Source organism: Sarcophilus harrisii, chromosome 1 (genome assembly GCF_902635505.1).
Source record: "Sarcophilus harrisii chromosome 1, mSarHar1.11, whole genome shotgun sequence".
Taxonomy (NCBI): Eukaryota; Metazoa; Chordata; class Mammalia; order Dasyuromorphia; family Dasyuridae; genus Sarcophilus; species Sarcophilus harrisii.
In genome coordinates, this window is record NC_045426.1 from 477,498,109 (window position 1) to 477,520,568 (window position 22,460).

The window sequence follows — 22,460 nt, forward strand, 5'->3', positions numbered from 1 at the left end:
GAGCTTTTATTTCCCCAAGAAATGAAAAAACAAATCCATTACCTATGTAAAAAAAAAGCAAACAAACAAAAGCTCAGAATTTGCGAGTGCATGCCTAGTAAGTAAAAGAGCCAAAACTTTTTTGGGCAGCATACTACAGCAAAAAAGGTGATGAATTTGTAGTCAGAGTCCCTGGATTGGAATCCTAGCTTTGATATTTATTTACTGGACCTTTGCACAGTTTTATGTAAGAAGTCTGGAACAGTCAATCAACATTTATTAAGTACCTACTATGTGCCAGGTATTATATTAAACACACACACAAAAAAGAAGCAAAAGACACTCCTTATATATTCCATATATCTATATATATAGATATATGGATTATATAATCTAATAGGGGAATAGTTGAAAACAAATGTACAAATAAGCTATGTACAGTATGAAATAGGAAGTAACTTACAGTTCTAATACTGTGTAAAATATTTGGAAAAATAGGGAAAGGAATTCTCCCAAATTCCTTTTCCTTTCGTAAAATGAATTAGGTATTAGCAGATACCTAAATCAGGTAGGGTTAAAACAGAAAAAGAAAATTATAGATATGATATAAATAAATATGATAATATTTATGATATGATAATAAATATGATAAAGGAAGATATGTAAATGCTAATAATGCATCAAATTCAGGGTTTTTATTAGAGAAAAATTTGTTTAGAAAGGAGAATCAAGAGGTGAAATCTAATTACATATTGCAGTTTCTACATTGGAAAAAAATAATTTATAAGAAGTTAAGAGCTTTATAAATTAAAGTATGAGGGAGGAAATTTTAATTATACTACAAATGATTATTATATGGTTTTCTTCTCTATTACATTAAAAAATCAAATACTCAGTGAAATTACAATGTCTTTTTCTTTCAAGAACTTTTTATACAACTGTTCAAAAACATTTCTCTGGCATAAATAAAAACAATATAATTCTTGTTTAAAAAAAGAAAACTAAAAAGTTATTACAAAAATAAAACAAAGATTATGTGGTTCTTACACCATAATAGTGAGGTATTGGAAAACTGGAAAAGTAAGAGGAGGCAAGGTTATAAAGAGCTTTGAAAATCAAATAGATTTTCTATGCAAACTGGAGATGAGAAGAAGCTGCAGAATATACTAAGTATGTACTTGGGGGTATGTGTGACATGGTCAAACCTGCATTTTAGGAAAATCTCTTTGATGACTGAATAGAGGATGTACTGAAGTGAGGAGAGAGTTAAGGCAGGCAGAATCACTAACAGGCCATAGACCAGGAATAAGGGCCTGCAGCAGGAGATGAGGGGTCATATTGAAATATGTTACAAAATTGAAATTGATAGACCTTGGCAAAGATTGGATATGGAGGGCGAGATGAGGGGTGAGGATCACACTTAGTTTATGAGCCTAGGAGACTAGGAAGATGGTCTTGTCCTTGAAAGTAATAGGTAAGGTGAGAGAGGTTCTCAATGTTCTCATCTGTAAAATGAGGGAATTGTACTTAAGTAACAACCCCCTCCCAGTTCTAAATTCATGGAATTGAAGGACTCTCTGTCTTTAAATCCAGCGCTCTTTGTACTTTGCCTCTCCATTTAACTACCTTTTTCCTTTTCTTTTAGCTTCTAATCTTACTTAGTTGGTTCAGAAAAATGGACTTTTCTGCTGTATCTCACTCTTTACTTCTTTTTAAAAAATTTACTTGAGAACTAAAAATCAACCCTAATCATGTCTGATCTCCCACACTTGGAATATATTTAATTTTTGCCATTAAATAACATTTTCTCAAAGAAACCAAACATGACCAGGGGTAGATTTCACTTCTATCCCATAAAATGAAGTACTGAAATGAACACAAAGATGAACCTACTTATTCAAATGCTGGAAAAACTGGAGCAAGTATCTGGAATTTCTGACAACATATATCAAAGGAATGCATTTTTATACATTTTGGAAAATATTTAAAACAAGTGATGATTGCCTCACTAAGAAGGAAACACAGACAAACACAACCGTAGAGAATCAGCTTTTAGAAGACAAACATAAAACAACATTTTATGTTTTAGTTAATGTTTCATTAACCTTAAGAACCAATGTTAAAATTTTTGTTTAAATATTTCAACATTCTTCCTTCTAATCTACTTAACTTTTTATGAGTATTCAGCATTAATATTACTTTAGTGCTAACGTGTGTGTGTGTCTGTGTCTATGTCTGTATCAATGTATGGATGTATACTTATATTTAGGGATAGTAGGGAGAGAATTTGAAGTGAAATTAAATTTAACAAAGAACAAGTTCATTTAACCTCTAATGTTATAAATTTCATGAAAGCTCTCATCTACCTCTTCATCCTTTTCTAAATAAAGAAGAAAACATAATATAGCGCCAAATGTAATGGAGCTGGAGTTAGGTGATATGTGGGTTTAGCTACTATCTCTGATATTTTTTGTGTGACTCTGGACAATCTCCTTTTTCTGTTCCTGGTTTTTGGACTTCACAATTATACTTTTGCTGCTGTCTCTTCCCTCAGCATCCTAGAGCATCTAACCAACCTGTGGCTTTCTCAACCTCTACAAATTTCACTCTTTTCTTCTACTGATGTGGAAGAAGACTTCCATTTTGCAGAGGATCCAAAAACAGTTATTATTCCCACATTCCATTTCCTTCTTGACTTAAAGACTTCAAAACCTACTCTTGATCCTTCCCCCATTTAGACTTCCTTTCTAGTATAGTCTTCTTTCATTAGAATATAAGTATCTTGAGGGCAGGGACCATCATTTTATCTGTTTTTGTATCCCTAGTACTTAACATAGTGCTTGGCAAATATTAAGTGCCTACTAAATGCTTCCCCCCCCTTCCTTCCTTCCTTCCTTCCTTCCTTCCTTCCTTCCTTCCTTCCTTCCTTCCTTCCTTTCCTCCTTCTTCCCTCCTTCCTTCCTTCCTTTCCCTTGGTTTACTCATCTATAAAATGAAGACAGTAACATCTGTTACACCTTAATTACAAACTCATTCTGAGTATCAAATGCAAAGTGCTTTTTGAAACTTAAATCACTAGTTAAATATTTGCTCTCATTATTCTAAAAATTAAATTCAATTTGTTAAACAGTCAAGATTAAACAAAAACTATTGTTAAACTATTCTTGTTTAATTATAAGGATTGCAACAGTATTATTTTCCATTAGTTTTTTTTCTCACAAATACATAACATTCAGGCTAAATTATAGAGTAGTCTTTAATAATCTATTATATATATATATATATATATATATATATATATATATATTCATTACTTATAACTTTGTTTTCACCTACACAAAATTTTAACTCAAATGCCTCATTTTTGTATACAAGAAACCTAATTTCTTGAAGACTGTTGATAGAACACAGGCTTACCCTGCTGAAAAGACTGAATACAATACAGTCATGACAATCACCTGTATGTATGAATGGATGTTATTTCCTTGATCAGGTTACCTAAATTTAGAAAGATTTACAAGTAGGTCTTGAATTTTTAAGCAATAACATCTCTTTTTTTTTTTTTTTTTTTTTTAAGACTACTAATTTCATTTTCCTCCCTCCTTTTTCTAATCAGATTTACCAAAGGCTTATCTATTTTATTGGCTTTTTCATAGAACCAACTCTTAGTTTTATTAATTAGTTCAATAGTTTTTTACTTTCAATATTTTTAATTTCTCCTTTTAATTTTAGAATTTCCAATTTAGTATTTGATTGGGGTTTTAATTTGGTCTTTTTAGTTTTTTAGTTGCAAGCCCAATTCATTAATCTTTTCTTTCTCTGTTTTATTCAAGTAAGCCTCTAAGGATATAAAATTCCTCTTATTACCGCTTTGGCTGCATCCCACAAATTTTGGTATGATGTCTCATCATTGTCATTATCTTGAGTGAAATTATTAATTGTATCTATAATTTGCTGCTTCACCCAATCATTCTTTAAGATGAGATTGTTTAGTTTCCAATTACTTTTTGGTCTATTTCCCCTAACTTTTTGTTGAATGTAGTTTTATTGCATCATGATCTGAAAAGAAAGCATTTACTATTTCTGCTTTCTTGCATTTAATTTTGAGGTCTTTATGTCCTAATATATGGTCAATTTTTGAATAGGTTCCATGAACTGCTGAGAAGAAAGTATATTCTCTTCTATCTCCATTCAATTTTCTCCAAAGATCCAACATACCTAATTTTTCTAATATTATATTTACTTCTTTAATTTCTTTCTTATTTGTTTTGTGGTTTGATTTGTCTAATTCTGAGAGTGCAAGGTTGAGATCTCCTACTATTACAGTTTTGTTGTCTATTTCTTCTTGCAACTCTCTTAACTTCTCCTTTAGGAAGTTGAGTGCCATACCACTTGGTGCATATATGTTTAATATTGATATTGCTTCGTTGTTTAAAGCAATAACATCTCATAAAAACTATCAAGGCATAGAGGGGCTGTTATCTGTGTCAAAGGAAAAAATGCACTCATGCCATTATAGATTCTTGAAATCTTCAAGTATTCTTTGAGAAAACTTGATTGATAAATGAACTTTAGGAATTTAGCTCAGTTGGTAACTGGGAATTTCTATACTCAGAATATGCTTAGCTTCTTTGCCATAATTCTAAATTAACTTCTTGCAAATTCAAACCTATGAAGTGATATCTAATACCATTCCCACAAATGCCACAGCAAGCCATAGAAACATGTAGAAGGGAAGACAAATGTGGACTTCCTGAAGACCAGGTTGTATTAAATGACTACTAGGTGTAGGAGTAAAGGAAATACACTTTTATGGCATCAAAAACGTAGGCACAGTCCTATTAAGCTATATTTAAAGTATGGAAGAGAATATACTATTTTTTCTTTCATCATCCTGATAAGATCCTTCAATCGAGAAAGATCAGTTTGATAAGTAAGACAAGGCAAATGGAGTATTGTCTCAAATTTAAATTAAATTAATTTAGAAGTTACTGGTAGCACTTATACTCCTTGAGAAGTTATTAACAGCTGGACTTAGCATCTAATAAACAAAAATAATTAAAATGAGTAATTTTCAAGTAAACCCTTCCTAAGAGTCCCTCCCTTTCTATCTCATATCTTATTCTCCACCCAACACTCCCTCAAGTAGTGACATTCTCCTTATAAGTGATTTACAAACATTTAATAAATTTCTATTATGTGCTAGACATGCTTCTAGGCAAGACTATTTTACTTTGTACCACTCTTTAGTCTCAGCAGTCAAATGAACAAGATTAAATATAAATAAAAAGAGACTAGCATCTTCTCTCAAATTCTATTTGATGAAAGAATAAGACCTGTTCACAGATTATTTAATGAATAAAATACACAATACAAAGTAATTGGAGAGCATAAATAACTAAAGGAATTTGCAAAAGACTCTTAAAGGAGCAAACATTTGATATGAGCCATAAAGAGAGTTACATAGGCCCAAGACAAGCAATCAGTGGAGTATTTCAGACATGCAAATGCATGTAATGCAAAAGCATAGACATTTCCATGGAATGTTGTCTATAGTGAACAGGAGGGCCACCGACTTGACTAGAATGTAGAGAATTCAAGAAGTGATGTTTAACAGTTTTAAAAGATGGGCTACAGAATATGATGAAGAGATTTAAATGACAGAAAAGTTGCATTTTATCCTACAGGTGAAGAGAAGACACTGTAGTTCACAAATTAAAGGAGTGGCATAGACCTATGCTTTAGGAATATCAATTTGGCAGCTGTGTGGAAGATAGACTTGAGGCAGGAGATATGGAGGCCAATTATATTAGTTCCATCAAGGGATGGTCAGAGTCTGAACTAGGGGGTTGTGATATAATGTACAGAGAAGTGTACATATGTGAGAGATGTTATAATGTTCATTGGCTGTAGTCTAAGCGAGTTCTTCCCCATCTGTCTCAATCTTGCTTCTTCCATTAATGGCCTCATGGTGTCCTAGTATCTCAATTTCCATAGAGTTTTGTGTCTTTGAATGCAAGATCTTTAAATTCTTAAATTCTTCCTTAAATTCTCTCCTTAACATCCTGTCAATTATCCCCTCTTAAATGAATTCATCCTCATCCCCTCATCCAGGAAAAAAAAAACAAACAAACATTAAACTTGAGAACACATTTTGTTCTGCTTGTCCCAGGCACAAAAATTCTTAGTTATGGATCTGAAAAAAAAGTTGATAGTTATGTAGTTGAGGTGAAAATTTAAAACTGAAGAAAGGGATGACTTCCAATTCACTCCCATTCCCAAAGATCCTGCTGCTAGGTCATGATTAATCACTCAATTGAGTAATAGGTGTTAACATTTAAGACCCTACTATATAACAGGACCTATGCTAAGTGGTAGGGATTTTTCAAAGAAAAATGAACTAAACATTTTGAAGAGACATGTGTTCTATGGAAGGAAGCAATTTGTACTTAAATAAATAAATATATGAAAAATATAGGAAATAAATGCAAAATAATTTGGGGGGAGAGAACAGCAGCTAGAGAATCTCATTTAGAGAGTATACTTGAACTTAGCTTTGAAAGAATCTGGAAATGTTAAGAGAAGGTGAGAAGGGAATGCATTTTATGCATAGGGAGAAGTCTGTCCAAAACAGATTTCTTATATAGTCCTGTGCCCTTGTGAAGTCTCACATTGAAGGAAAGGTTACTGAAGTTAAATTTCATTGCCTTACATTATGAAAAGCAGGCAGAATTTTGTTTGAGCTGTAAGTCATATGCCAAAATAACACCCTAAAACAAAAGAACCATAAAAAGACGAATTAGTCACTACATTAAAGAAAAGGGAAAAAAAACCACCCACACATTTTGAAAATCTCTCTTTTATTGTGAAGAACAATTCCTATTTTGAAGCAAATTTTCAAATTTAACAGTATTCTATCACTTTCAAGAGAATGTTTAACAGTGTGAGCGAAAACTCTTCCATCACGCATGTTCTAATGATAAACACTGCTTTTGGAGTTTTTAGGTTAAAGGGAAGAAGCACAATTTATCCAAATATGAAAAACATGCCATGTTTTATGCTCATAAATAGAAACCAATGCTGGGTTGAGAAGGAGAACCTGGAATATTGCCCAAAGAAAATGTAATATATATTTCTTACCTTTCTGAAAATTCTTTTCTTCCAGATTTCTCTTCATTCCTAAGAACAATTTTTGTTCATGTTGAAGCAATTCAATAACAGGCTTAATCCTTACATATATAATTCATTTCAAAGAATTTGAAAGGCATCCAGAGACTTTTCATATTTAAGACAATTTAAAAAATGTCAACTAAGTAATTATCTTATAGAAGAAAATGTACTAGTAACATTACTAGGTCTGAGGACTTTTATTTTGTAAAGAATGATTATATTTGTTGAGATAAGACATCTGCCAAGCACTCAAAAAATCTGTTGATATAGAAGATCAGAAATACAGAGGTAGAATGTAAATTAGGGATCATCTAGTTCAATTCTTTTTGTTTTTACAGATGAGGAAACTGAGGACCAGAGAGTTTATATGGCATGGCCAATGTCACACTTAGTAAATGGTGAACAGAATTTGAACCCTATTCCTTTGATTACAAATTCATCATTCTTCCCATTCCATTGTATTGCTTTAAGGATTCCCCAACCTAGGAATAGCCCAACAGGGGCTATTAAGTAACCATTTTGCTTTGAAGGCTTGGTGAGGTCTCATCCTGAAACCCTTGAAATCATAGACACATCAAGAAAAAGGAATACTTTTGAAATGGGAAACAAAAGCAGGCTGGCTGCAAAAAAGACAGAAGGAAAGGACAAACATAAGACAACTGGTTGTGTGGCTTATTGAAAGAAAAAGCAACAGTGAAAGAATAATATTTTCCCCAAAGTAAGTGTGTATGTCATCAAAAATCAGAAATTAGATAAACTATTAATGGGCCATTTTTCTGGCTAATTTAGCATAGTAAGAAGTAGATTTTTAAAAAGTTTAAATTAGCATAAGGTATATATTAAAATGTAAAATTTGCAAAAATTATGAAATTAAAGAAAAAAAAAGCAGCAACCAATAGTGGAAAATCATGTCAAACCAAACAGTTGATCCTCAAAAACAAGAAGAACGCAATGGCCTCTTAGGTCTTTTAGTTGCTCCAATTTTTATGATTTATTAATTGATACATTAAAACTTAAAATAAAATTCTTGTAGGCACTTGGGTATAATATCCTGAAACAAACTATATATAGGATTAGGTGGAATATACAGATGTGAAAGACTATTCAAATTAACTTCCTTCTTCTTCTTTTTTTTCCCCTTGAGGCAATTGGACTTAAGTGACTTTCCCAGATTCACACAGCTAGGAAGTATTAAGTGTTTGAGGCCAGATTTAAACTCAGGTCCTCCTGACTACAGAGCCAGCACTCTATCTACTGCACCATCTAGCTGCCCCATCACTTCCTTCTTCTATCCCCAAACCACTTTTTTTTTTCCTTTTTATCAATGAATGCCATCTTCCTTTCTTCTTTGGTTTCTGTCTACAGTTGTAGATTCATGTTTGGAAATATTGCTTCTTTTCCCTAGGACAGTCATGCAGCCAAGGTAACTTCTTATCTCACATGACCTAGAGCACATCATGAGTGCAAGTGGATACTTAAACCTTTGCCATGGAAAAAGATGCAGTGGTGATAATTATGAGCCTAGATTTCTAAGTTTCACTCTTCAATAGAAGAATTACATATCCCAATCTCCTCAAAAAGAGATGATTAAAAAGTAACTGGGGTAGCTGCCACCCAATTCCTCCAATATCTCATCCAATCTAGAAAATATTGACATCAATCTAGAAACGCATAAACTTAGATAAAGAACAAGGTAAGTTTAATCTAGCAAGTAAAAAAAGAAGGAGGAGGAGTATGCTGTACATAGGTCCTGGACTATGTAGGTCAACCCTAATTCTGGTAAACTGCAAATTCAGACATGAAATAGACAATGTAATTAACTTGAGTCATACATTGAATTTCTTCTTTAAGCTGTAGATTAAGCAAAATAGCTCATATTACCTGAATCTATTAAATCAAGTTAGAGAGTTTGAAACAGAATACTAAATTAGTTTTAAAATGATAATCAAAGCACCCCAAACATCTGTTAAACTACTAACCCTCAAGATATTATTATCTTTATCTCCTTCCCTGCCTCTCTAAATTTCTTAAAAGAGCTGTCTAGACTTGCTGCCTCGACTTCCACTCCATTACTTTTGCCCCTACCACTTTACAGATACTCTTTTCCAGAAGGTTATTAGTTCTCCTAATCAATAAATCCAAAGGCTTTTACTAGTTTCACATTCTTCTTGATTTCCCCCAATTTCTGATAGTATTAATTTCACTTTAAATTTTCTCCTTCAGTCTCCATGATGCTCCACTATTTCTTCTTTTACTAATTCACTTGCATGACATAGCATCACCTCCCTGATGTCATGATCAGCTTTGAGAATGAAGAACAAATAACAATCTTCAATATCATTTTTTTTTTGTTATTGTGGCCATCTCATCTTCCTCCTGCTCCAAAAGTATGAAATATATGGTTTCCTTCAGTTCACTCCACAATCCTCTTCTTTTCTTTCTTTATGTTCTCTCATATAACATTACCACCTACATTTTATTTCATTTTCACCCATCTCTATCCTAATACCTTGAAATCTTTACTTCCAGCACCAACATCTCTTCCAAACTCTAATCCACATTTATAAGTTCTTGGTACACATCTTTACTTGGATGTACTGTTGGCAGTTGAAACTCAAAACCGAAACTCATTATCTTTTCCATTCTACCATCCTCAAACAATCTTTCTTCCACTGACTAGCCTTTTACTTTTTATTTCATTCTTCTGGTTATCCAATCTGAATCCTCAGAAACATGTTTAACTCACAACTTAGTTCTTAATAGCTAACATTTGAATAACCATTTAAGGCATGCAAAACATTATACACAAAAGATCTTGTTTAATCCTTCTAATAATTCTGTGAATTAAGTGCTATTAATATTCTCATTTTATAGATAAGGAAACCAAGGCTAAATTAAGTGACTTGTCCCAGAGTCAAGTCATTCAGCTTGTGACAGAAGCAATATTTGAACTTCAGTCTCATTCCTTACATCTGATGAATCACCATGTTCTGCTGATTATACCTATACAATATACCTTTCCATTCTCACTGCTAAAATCTTAACTCAGAACCTTACTACTTTTTGTCTGGAAGCAAGATTCCAGGCTATCTTCCTTCCAATTTACCTTATATATCACTTCCAGCATCAGATATTTTCATCAATATCTATGATCATATTATTCCTCTGATCAAAAAGTTTCACTGCTTATTAGCTATTCCTTATTTGCAAGTCCAAAATTATGAGGTCTTATATTCAAGGCCCTTTCATATTATAGCCCCAATTTACCTTTCAAACCTTATCCTCCAATACTTCTACATACCTATATTAGATTTTAGACAAATTGGATCACTTTGTTAAATTATGCACCTGTGTACATTTTCTCCTCCAAGCCTGTGCTTGTACTTTTCTCTCTAATTGAAATATGTTCATTCCCTATTTCCTGCTATTAAAATCCTATGTATAATTCAGGTCCTGGATCAAATACTGTTTCCTTCATGAATGAATGAAGGGTTCATTCTGCCAGCTGTGAACTCTCCATTTCTCTGTACATTCCTCCTCCCCCCAGTGCTTTCTTTAAAATTCCCTTATAAGTATTTACCACATTCTTAGAATTTAAGATTTCTACTTTAGATCCTTTCTCTTTTACATTAGTAGTTATACTTTGTTTTCCTTAATGTTAGGCTATGCTTCATTAAACAGTATCAATTTTCCTATCATTATTTAGTTGTTCAGTGGAGTTTGACTCTGTGACACAAAAGACTAGTCCATAGGATTTACTTGGAAAAAATACTGGAGTGACTTGCCATTTCCTTCTCTAATATATCCCCATTTTACAGATGAGAAATTCAAGCAATTCAATTTGACTTGTTCAGGATCACACATCAATAAGTGTCTGAAGCCAGGTTTGAATTCAGATCTTTCTGATTCTAGGCCCAGTGCTCTCTATACACTGTGACGGTATACCACCTAATTGATATATGTGTGTGTATGTGTATGTATGTAAATATATATAAAACATATAAATACACACTCAAATATGTAATTATATATGGATCAAGAAATGATCCATCTTCTGTGATATACTATGTCATCATCATATTACCTTTCTGGAATTGTAGCATGTTTGCTATTTTCATTGTGTATCATTATTTATGAATATGGCTCTTTATTAAACAAGCTTCCTGACTCACTTATTCAAAATAATTGACATCAAGTTTTTCTGTAGTCCCAGGGTGAACAAAATAGGGTCTATGGGGCCAAATCCAGTCTGTTTTTGTATGATCTGGGAGATAAAAATGTTTTTTACATCTGTAAATTAGTTCATATTTGTTAAAATGATTATTAGGCCATGAGCCATATAAAACAAACAAACAAACAACAAAACAAAACAAAACAAAATAGGCTGCAGTTCATTGACCCTGTTACAGTTCATTTCTCCCAGTCTTTTGCAACTATGTGGCCTCTTCATGAGTTGAGCTTTTGGGTGTCTTTTTGGAATTTGTTCTGATTTTCATGAGATGCTTTCCCCATTTCAGCTTGCCAGAAACACAATGTTGTAGTATCATGACCTCATTTAGCCTTCACAGAAATATTTTCCCCCCTGTATAATAGAGATTTACTAAATAAAGGCTTATAATGTTATTGTTCTTATTAATGATGTATTTAGTCTTTTTTTTTAAAACATTGATATAGAGTATTTGAGTTCTAAAATATAGTTGTTGGTAATTCATTCTTGACATTTTAGCTACTAAGCTATTTCTTCTTCTAAGAGATTTACTCTGATCTACCCATCGGAGTCTAAACTATTCATAATCATATCTTTCATAACATTTTTTGTCCCTCATGTGTAATATTCAAATTTGTATTATAACAGTAAAAGCAGCTAATATTTATGCAGTGTTTTAAGGTTTGAAAAGCACATATGTACTTCTTTTCATTTCTTCTCCTAGATTGTAAACTCCTAGAGAACAGGATCTGTGAGCTATTCATCTTTCCTTTTCCTAGCTTAATTAGTGTTTATGTTTAGTTGAATTGGCAAAATGTTTTTTCCTAAGTGTTAACACTGATGATAATTATTAAATCTAAGAGTATATGGGCAAAAATGTTAATTAGCAAGAGAAACTGAGATTAACCTGGACACTAAAGGATCATAAATTTAGAACAGGAAAAGGACCTTAAAAATTCTTATCTTCAATGCTTTCATTTTGTAGATGGGTAGCTTTGAGGCCAAGAGAAATTAAGTGATTTGCGCAGTCATACAAGTAGTAAATTAATAACAAAAATCCTTTGGAGTCTAAATGACCTTTGGAGTCAAAGAATTTTTGACTTCAAATCCTGCAGTCTTTCCATGGTCCCACACTACCTCTCTCAAAAATTTATATTCTAAGCAAGTGATCTATTTGATAGCTCAATAAAGATATCTTGAGTATCTTTTGGCATGGTAGTAGACAGTGTGACACCTTGTTAATATTATTTCAAATTTAAACTAAGTTTAAAGTTTACAGAGAAACAAACACATGTCTAACACTCTCTAGAGGAATATATAGCATATATTAGAAGTAACCTCTTGAATAGTTCTATTAGCCTAAATGATAAGACTTAGCATTTGTTAAAATTATGGAAAAAGTCTGAGCTATGATTAAAATACAGATATTCACTGGGTTAATTTCCTCTTGTCCTCAGTGTTTTAGAAATCATTATTTATATGTTGGCCCAACTGATTTGGTGTTAGGGAGATAATTAAAAAGCTATCTGAGAAATCAGTTGTTTATTTATTTACCTAAAAAATATTTGGCAGGTATCTTTTCCCCATGTAGTCTCACTGAACGACTTCAGTTTACATCAAATTTCAACAGAAAAAAATAGAATCATCATAGAATCATAGATTTTTTTAGAGTACAAATATTTTAGACTAACAACTTTTTAAACTGTCCTTCATGAACCCATATGGGGTTTTGTAACTAAATGTGGGGGTCATGAAATTATAATTTATCAGTGAATGTTTGATTTATACTCCCGTTTTATATACTTATATACTCAAAGTCTCATAAAAAAGTTCTCAGGCAAACTAAAGAGGTCGGAAATGGAAAGAGTTTAAGAAGTTCTCTCTTAGAGAGTCAAACTCTCATTCATTTTGAAGGGAAGGAAACTGAGGTTCAGAGAGATGCAATTGAGCATAAATAACACAGTTGATTTTTTAATCCAAGTCCTCTGGTTAAAGCTCAATTTTGTTGAGATTATATTGTTTTTTACTTTATCTGAAACCACATCAGATATATGAAATTATAATTTTTGTATGAAATTGTTCTTTGCTTAGCCTTGTCAAAAGTCATCAGGGAAATATTCTAGATATAACTTAAATATTATAAAAGTCAAATCAAGATTAAGATATTTACTAGAAATAGTTTATAATAGTCTTGTTCATTCTGATTTATTACTATAAAATAGACATCTTTTATGAAATGTTGCTTTTATCTTATAAAGATGCTAACTCATTTTCTTTAAATGTAAGTATATTCAATAGATAAACATTTACTTATAGTTAAACAGCAGTCTCAAGACTTAAGTCTACAGACAACTCTCACTTTATGGAATGGAGTTATTCTTGGAAAGTTGGTTTTAAGTCAAATTTCTGTAAAGGAAATCCTAATGTCTCATGATCTATTTGCCAACATAACAGTACACCAGGAATTTAGCACATCATGATACACCAGTGAATTATACGCTTTACTTCACAGTCCAGATTCCTATTCAAATAATATAAACACTTTGTGGTACTATCTGGACTCTGGGTCCTATCTTTTCCAGTTGGGCAGTTTATTGAGTCCACAGTCTATGCGATTAAAAAAAAACACTTAAAATTCTGTTCTAGAGGGGAAAAATATACCTTTCATCTTATAGATCAGATAGAGTGAGATGCTGAGTTAGATAATAATAGACTTAGGTGAACTCAAAAAATAGATATGTCAACTTGGAAGGGAGTGAAAAGGGAAATAGTGGTTCCAGTTTTATTTTCCAGTAATCTGTACTTGACTTTGAGTTGTTTAATGATTTTATCAGTGACTTGGATGAAAGCACAGATGACATGCTCATCAAATCATAGCTAACACACAACAGGGAGAGGAATAACCACTACATTTGCTGACCAAGTCAGGATTAAAAAAAAAAAAAAAAAAAACTATGACTACTAGAACATTAAGCCAAATCTAATGATTATAAAATTCAATAGGTACAAATGTTAAGTCTTCTATAAGGAGTTAAAAAATCAACTTCCTAAATACCATAAGGACAATATAACAGTTTCTCTGCAAAAGTTCCTGGATCATAACTTTAGAACCAGAAGGATAATTAGAGTTCATACAGTTTACCATCCTATTTTACTGAAGAAAACTGATATCCTGGGAGTTTAACTGACTATGAAGTTTATATAAAAAGTAAGTGGCAAAGTCTGAATTTGAATGCAGAACCTCTTTTAGAATGTGCTGCATTCCCTAAAAATCTGGGAATTTTAGTAAAATGAAAGTTCAGTATGAGTGAATGGTGTGCTATGGTAGTCAGACAAGGTAACTAAAGACAAGGCTATTTTTAAGAGACAAATAGAATTTAATTCTAGGGAAGTGACAGGCCTGCTATACTTTGTCCTGGTCAGACTATTCTGGAATATTGTACTCATTTCTGGGACCATATTTCAAGGTGGGCATTGATGAATTAAGGATGGTCTAGAGGAAGTATCATAAATGCAGAACTAGAGGTCATCTAGTACAGCCCTATCATATTACAGATGAGGAAACAGACTATAGGAGTTTAAATCCTTGCCCAAGGTCACACAAGTCACACTAATAATATGGAGGTTTTGAAACTAGGCTCCTTAATTTTTTTCCCACTGTATTAAGCTACAGACAGTTTAGCAAAGGGCAGCAAGAACTTTCCCTATAAGGATTAACTGGAAGAATTTTATTTTATTTTATTTTTTTATTATTATTTTTTATAATAACTTTTTATTGACAGAACCCATGCCAGGGTTATTTTTTACAACATTATCCTTGCACTCACTTCTGTTCCGATTTTTCCCCTCTCTCCCTCCATCCCCTCCCCTAGATGGCCAGCAGTCCTATATATGTTAAGTATGTTGCAGTATATCCTAGAAACAATATATGTGTGCAGAACCAAACAGTTCTCTTGTTGCACAAGGAGAATTGGATTCAGAAGGCAGAAATAACCCAGGAAGAAAAACAAAAATGCAAACAGTTTACATTCATTTCCCAGTGTTCTTTCTTTGGGTGTAGCTGCTTCTGTCCATCATTGATCACTTGAAACTGAGTTAGATCTCTTTGTCAAAGAAATCCACTTAACTGGAACAATTTTAATTGTTTAGTAGGGAGAAGTGAAAATTTAGGGAATGACAGGGCAGTTGTCTTCAAATATCTGAATTCTCATACAGAAGGGCAATTATGTTAATCTTTTTTACCCCTGAAAGCATAACTAGGAAGAATGGATGGAAGTCACAAAGAGGAAAATTTAGGTTTGAAGCAAGGAAAAACTTCCTAAAAATAAGTGCTTTCAAAAAGTAAAATGACCTACCTACGAGTGGTGGATTCCTTGTCATTACATGTCTTTAGGTGGAGGCAAAATGACTATTTTTTTGGATATATTATAGATACAAATTTTGTTTATATATGGGTTAGGACATATGATCTCTGAAACCCTTTCCACTTCTGGGATTCTGATTCTAGAAGATGATGTTAGGGATTATAATTGAAGCAGAAATAGAGATAGCATTTACTATTTCATTGGTAGAGGGAGTTGAAGGTGAGTCAACCTTGTCTACAAATACACCTTCTCAGAAACTTTGGAGAACTGTCTACCTTAAGGAGAGGTCCAATAGCTTGCTCAGAGACACAGAGCCTACCTTGTTCATGGGCAGCTATCCACTTACTATGCTATTTGCCTCTTTAAACTGAAAGAATCATCTAAAAATAGGGCCTAAATAGAAAAGGGACAAATTTGGAGTGACTTTTCTATTTGTATTTCCAATGATACAGAAGAAAGTCACACCACTGTATTAAATGAGTCCACTTCAAATTGACATTACCTAATCTCAAAGGGGTATTTATGTGCAGATCTGACCATGTTTCCCTATTGAATAAACTCCAATGGTTCTTTATTACCTCAGATAAAATATGAACTCTTTTGTTTGCCATTTAAAACTAAGGCTGCAGTTATTATTCAGATCTCATTATATACACTACTCCTCTTCTTAAACTCTGTAGTCCAGCCAAATTGACTTCCTTCTGTTCCTCACACCCCACTCTGAGTCTTTGCTATTCACTAGGCATCTCCCATCCATATCAAGAATGAATTTCCTCCTCACCCCACCTCCACAAAACTAAGATTGTCTTCAAGACACAGCTCCAGTACTTCCTTCGACATTTAGGTTTTCCAGATCTGCCAACCTCTCCCTAAACACCTTGTATTTAACTACTTTGTATTAATTTTATACTTTTAATTCTGTATATGTACTTCTGTGTATATGTTGTCTCTTCCAATATGAGCTCTCTTAGATCATAGATTAAATTATCATTTTTTTGGTCCAGAATATGTACTTTCTTAAATGTTTGTTGATTGATTTATATTCTTACCATTTTTTCTCTAATGTTTGCTAAGCTTAGCTCATTCTTCTACCTTCTATAATTAAGAAAATACTTGCTCTCTCCTATCCAAGCATCTCATATTTATTCCCATTTTATGAAGTATTCCAACAATGTGCCTTGTGGTATATATTTATTGACCTAAACTTATAGCCAGAGACCATGAAGAGTTTTTTAGCTGAAAGAAGGGAAAGAAAAGGTTTAGTTTTGTTTTAAAGTCTAGCGGGGAAGAAATAAAAGAGAGAACAATGGAGTGGAAATAAATACTATCTAGTGCTGAATGACATGTTGCCATTGGGTAGGTTAATGCCAAAATAAATAGGTGAATTTAAGGAATAGAGAAATTGCCTGCAGTTAGGAATTACAGCATCACATATTCATAGACTCTTGAAGCTTCAAGAAGCCCCAGAGATTGTCTATTTTATTATATACTTGAACAGGAAGTCCTTGTAAAACATTCCCAACAAATTACCATTAAATCTTTTTGAAGGTCTCCAATGATGAGGAACTCTTTTCCTCTGAAAGCAGCTGATTTTACCTTTGGATACCTCTAATTATTAGAAAGGTTTTTTTCCTTCCTTTTAATGGGCTAAAATCAAGTTCTCTGCAACATTTTCTTGTTGCTCCTATTGCTGGTTTCTGAGGTAAAACAGATCAAATCTAAACTCTCTTTAACAAGATAACCTATCAATTATGTTAAGTTAATTATTTCTTTCTAATTCTCTTCTTCTCTAGCTATGCTTCCAAGTCTTGTCACCATTTAGATCACCGTACTCTGAACATGCATCCCATTGCCAATGTCTTGTTCAGAAAAATAATCAAATATGGTTTTGCCAGGACAGAATATAATCAAACTATTATCACACCTTCTTTTATAATGCAATCTTTGTATCATTGATTGATTATTGTTTATTAACAGCCATACCTCATTGTTGATACACAATAAGATTTCCATCCACTAAAATGATAATAGTTTATAAATACATTTATAGTCTTAGAGGTTGTAAAATGATTAAACTACATTTTATAATTTAAGCCTTTCAGACAAAGTCCTACCCTGTTATTATCTTATCCAGGTATGGAGATAAACCTGGGTTCTCAAATCTTCTTTTAGAAAAAAACAGTCTTTACTTAAGTTCTACAAAGCTAAAGAGGCTTTGAGAGTGGATCTGATGGTGGTGATATTGACTTCCCAAGGACCATCTTAGTTAAGTTCCAAGGAATTCATCACCAAGTTGGCCATCAGGTAATATATTTTTTTCAGTCACTACAACTCCAAAAAACATTTATTAAGTCATAGAAGATTTGCAATCTGTACTGATGAAATGAATTATTTGCACCAAAAAATTGTAAAATTTTGGAGCACAGATATTAGTAACAACACTCTAAGGTAAGTAATACAAGCGATATTGTCTTCATTTTGTAAATAAGGAAACTGAAACTCAGAGGCTAACAGACTTTCATTAGGTAACAGCTTGTAAGAGAGTAAAGACTTTAATGCAATCTTGTGTTTTTGGCAACTCTTTTTTAGTAGTATGGGACTGGAAATCAAGAAGGAGTCTGAATCAAGAAGGAGAACAAATTATGTCTTATGATTATAATGGAATACTAGTGTACCATAATTGATGATGAAATTCTTGGTTTAGAAAAACCTGGGAAGATCTCTATGAACTAATGCAAAGTGAAGAATAACCAGAAGAAGAATAGAAGCATTTTAAAGAAAAAAAACCTTTAAAAGATCTCTGATCTCTGATGAAGCAATGACTGACTTCAGAGAATTAATGATGAACTTTGCTAAGGCATATTCTAATAGACAGGGAATGGAGACATGCATTTCTGGATATAGACAATATAGAAATGCATTTTGTTTGAATATGCATATTTGTGCAAGAGTTTTTTTTATTTATTTTAAATCTGTGGAAGGAGGATGGAAGGAAAATGCATGTTAATTGAAAAACAAGATAAGAAAAGAAGTCTGTACGGATTTTGTGTCCTTGGTCACACACACACATATAAATATACAGATATGTCTATATGTATATACATACATGCTTCTAATCTCAAAGGGATCTTTATGTGCAGATCTGAAGATGTTGCTGTTATAATAAAGGTAAGTTATTATTTATAATAAAAATCTTAAATATTTATTAATTTCTGAATATCAAAAGTATTATTGATATTCGATATGATTATTATGGGAACACATGGAATTTATGAGAATCACTCATAGTGATTAAAGTTAAGTTTAGTTAACTCTCAAGTTAAGAAAGTTAAATCTCAAAGTGCTTAAAATAGAAAGCAAATGCTGTCAGCTGATAGATTTGTGACAAACTATAATCTTTTTTCTGTCTATATTTTTCTCAGAACTGTGAGAGCAACCTTTTTTCTTTTTTGTTCATATTCATAATAGCAGCATTTATATAATGATTTAAGTTTTGCAAAATGCTTTCCCATGTATTATGTCAATTGATACTCACAACAGCTCTGTTTGATAAGTACTATTATTATGTCCACAATGGAAGAAATGGGGGATTAGATGTTAAAAATGCTAAGAGCAATACAGTTAGTATCTGAGGCAGGATCCCATTTCACATCTTCTTGATTCTAAAACTAATAATAATGATGAATAACTTTAATGTAACTTTAAGTAAATACATAAACATTGAAAATAGAATTTACTCTTAAGAATTTAACAAACTTTAAGTTCAAAGTTTCATGGAAATTAGACCTAGAAGAAGTTTCAGAAGGGAATAAAGTTTCATGTTTAAAGTTTTAAAATCCTAAATAGGCTTCAAAAGGCATCTAATGAACCATTCTCAATCTAAAGATGAAGGAAATGAGAACCAGAGAATTGATGTGACTTGTAAGTATCAAAACATGGTTTCAAACCCAAAACTTCTGACTATAGGCCCAATGTTAACTCTATTCCATTTTAGAAAGAAAACTGCTCTTTATAGAACTCAACTTTATTACTAACTGAGCTAATCCCTTCAGCTAACTCATACAGATTATGAAAAAAATCACAATTATGTGGCATAAATTTGGATATATCTCTTAAATAGTTCTGAACAGTTGGAGGAAAAACACATTTGTATTTATTTGAAAGAATCCTTTGCAAATGAATGAAGTTAAAGGAGACATTTAGTCAATTAAACAGATGTAGTGATTCTATAGTATGCTCAGATGATTAATAATCATATAAAATATCTTGTTAAGAACTTTATATTCGGGCACATTTAAAACTATCAAAGCTTTTAAGGTATTTTTACCATTGAAGGCTGTAGAATATTTCATTTTTCATTACTAAATTGCTTTGAATATATACAATGAAGTATAAGACAAGTACAAAAATACATTGCCAAGTTTTTAAACATAAAAGAGAATGATTTTTAAAAATTTACCCAACCCCCTGTCACCGTGACTGGATTAAATATAATTAAAACAGTTTCCAAATACAGCCAAGCCCAAAGATATGTAAGACTGTATTGTGAAGAAAATGACTGCCAAATTGTAAGCCAAGAACAGATTGGTGACTTAAGAACTTTAAAATTAGTTCAGTAGTTTGCCTCATAATAACCTGTTGTTTCAACACCTCTTAAATACTACAGCATAACTAAAAATTGCATAAAACTTTGTTAGGATGTGAAAGCAAAGACCTACGGGCAATTTTATAAAGTTTTATGAAGACCCCGACTAATGATACTACCGTCTTCAAGACGAACTATATATGATGCGATTAAATTATTCAGTACTAAAATGTGCACAAAACTCGTGTATTGAGGAAAAGTATGTTTCATTAGCACGATAAAAAAGTCCAGATGTATATGAAACCTGTATTTATCATGTCTAGTTTTATAAATGAAATGCCAAGCAAGTGTAATGAAAGGCACCAGGCATTTGTACTCATAAAAACCTGTTCAAGGGGAATAACTTTACTTCGACAAAGTCCAACAGCAAGTGCACAAACCAATGAAAGAAATCCCGGGGATTCCATCAGACCAATGCTCCACTGTAAATGAAGACCTACAACCTCTCCTTGGAGTTCTACTGTGACCTCTCCAGGATCAAAGCTCTGTTGGAAGGAGAGGTGCTTTGATACCTTGTCCCAAGGAAGTAGCACTTAAGCAGAAACGAAGATGTCAGTGAGGAAGCCCCTCCTCCTCCTTTCGAGTCATCTCTTTCTGCTTTGGGTCTTTTGAAAGACATCTCTCTTCCTTTTCCGAAAATAAGAATGAACCTATATAAACAGAGATTTTCCTCTTCTCTTGCTCCTTTCAACAGAAAACTCTTTTGTGGGCAACAGGCTGTAGAAACTGAAAACCTCGGCGACCCCCAACCCCAACCCCCACTTTTGCCCTCTTAGCCATTTGCCTTGACTCTGCAGTAAATTGAAACATTAGGAGCCACTGCTGACAGAGAAATAAACCCTTCTAGTATTTCTTGATAAATTACTCCTCAGTTTCTCAAGTGAGGAACAACCCTCCGTGGGGATTTAAGGACCCCCACTCCCAAGTAGCTCTCCCTCCCGCCTAGCCACGACGAAGGAAAGACGCCAAAAGAGTAATAAAGAGGTTGAGAAAAGGAATCTCTTCCTACCTCCAGAGCTGCTCTCTGGGCTGCCTCTCTTGGCGGTGGCCGATGCCACTGCCGCCGCCGCCGCCGCCGCCGCTGCTGCTGGGAGGGCTGTCTGGGTGCTCGTTGCTGCCACTGGGCGCTGATCAGCTGATATTTACCTGTGAGGTAATGCACACTCTGTAAGGTCATCATCATGCAGCAGCCCCTACCAAAGCCAACCTTGTGCGGAGTCTGGGAGCTCCGGGGAGAGCCCGACTCGTGCTGCCGCTGCTCCACACGCTGCTACCAGCTACCGGCCCCGGGAGCAGGGGGGCAATGCTGCACCGCAGAGGCTGCAGCTCCTGGCACATGCTTGGGACTCGCTCCGGCTAAAAGCCAGCGGCGCAGGTGGGGAAGCCCTGCTAAGTGGGTGTTTGGAGGAGGTTGATTTGGAAGCCTCCCTTTCTCCTCCCTCACCCCCCTCCTCCCCATTCCCACTCAGCTCCTTCCACTATTTACTTTGCCTCCTTTTGTACTGCCCTTCCGCTTGCCTCAGTGCCCTCTCTCCACCACCACCTCCACCACCACCTCCTCCTCTCCTCCCGGAGGTGGTGTCACTGGCTGCTGCTGCTGCTGCTGCTGCTGCTGCTGTTGTTGCTGCTGCTGTTGTTGCTGCTGCTGCTGCTGCTGCTGCTGCTGCTGCTGCTGCGGTCCCTGCGCAGCTGTGTTATGGACGTCATGAGCACCTCCCGATTCACAGAGCCTCTCTACGGCGAGCCGGGGGCAGCGTGCACCGGCTTAGCCCGGGCTTTACGCCCACTCCGCTACACACTCACATACATACACACATACCCCTCCCCTCCCACCCCAACCCCCATCCTCTGTTCCTCACCCCTTGGCTCCCCTCACCACCGCGCTGTCTCCAGAGCTGTCACCTGAGGGGGGAAGAAAAAAAAAGCTTTTCCACACACCTTCCAAGGAACCGGCTTGCTGAGTTCAGTCAGTCCGCGAGAATCGCCAAACTCTTAGAAGGTGTCCACTTGTGAGTGTTTGTGTGTGTGTGTGTGCGTGTGTGTATGTATGTATGTATATATACATATGTATTTTTGTATATGTGTGTGAGTGTGC

General features: G+C 34.1%; 1 protein-coding gene across 1 annotated transcript in view; it reads right to left on the reverse strand.

Moving 5' to 3' along the window:
• The window catches only part of DTNA (dystrobrevin alpha), a 472,577-nt gene extending 451,112 nt beyond the window's left edge, over window positions 1-21,465 (reverse strand). The window contains exon 1 of the mRNA XM_031946436.1: window positions 21,375-21,465. The gene's annotated coding sequence lies outside the window, so the exon portion shown is untranslated. The remainder of the gene's footprint in view (window positions 1-21,374) is intronic.
• Between the last annotated feature and the right edge of the window lie 995 nt (window positions 21,466-22,460).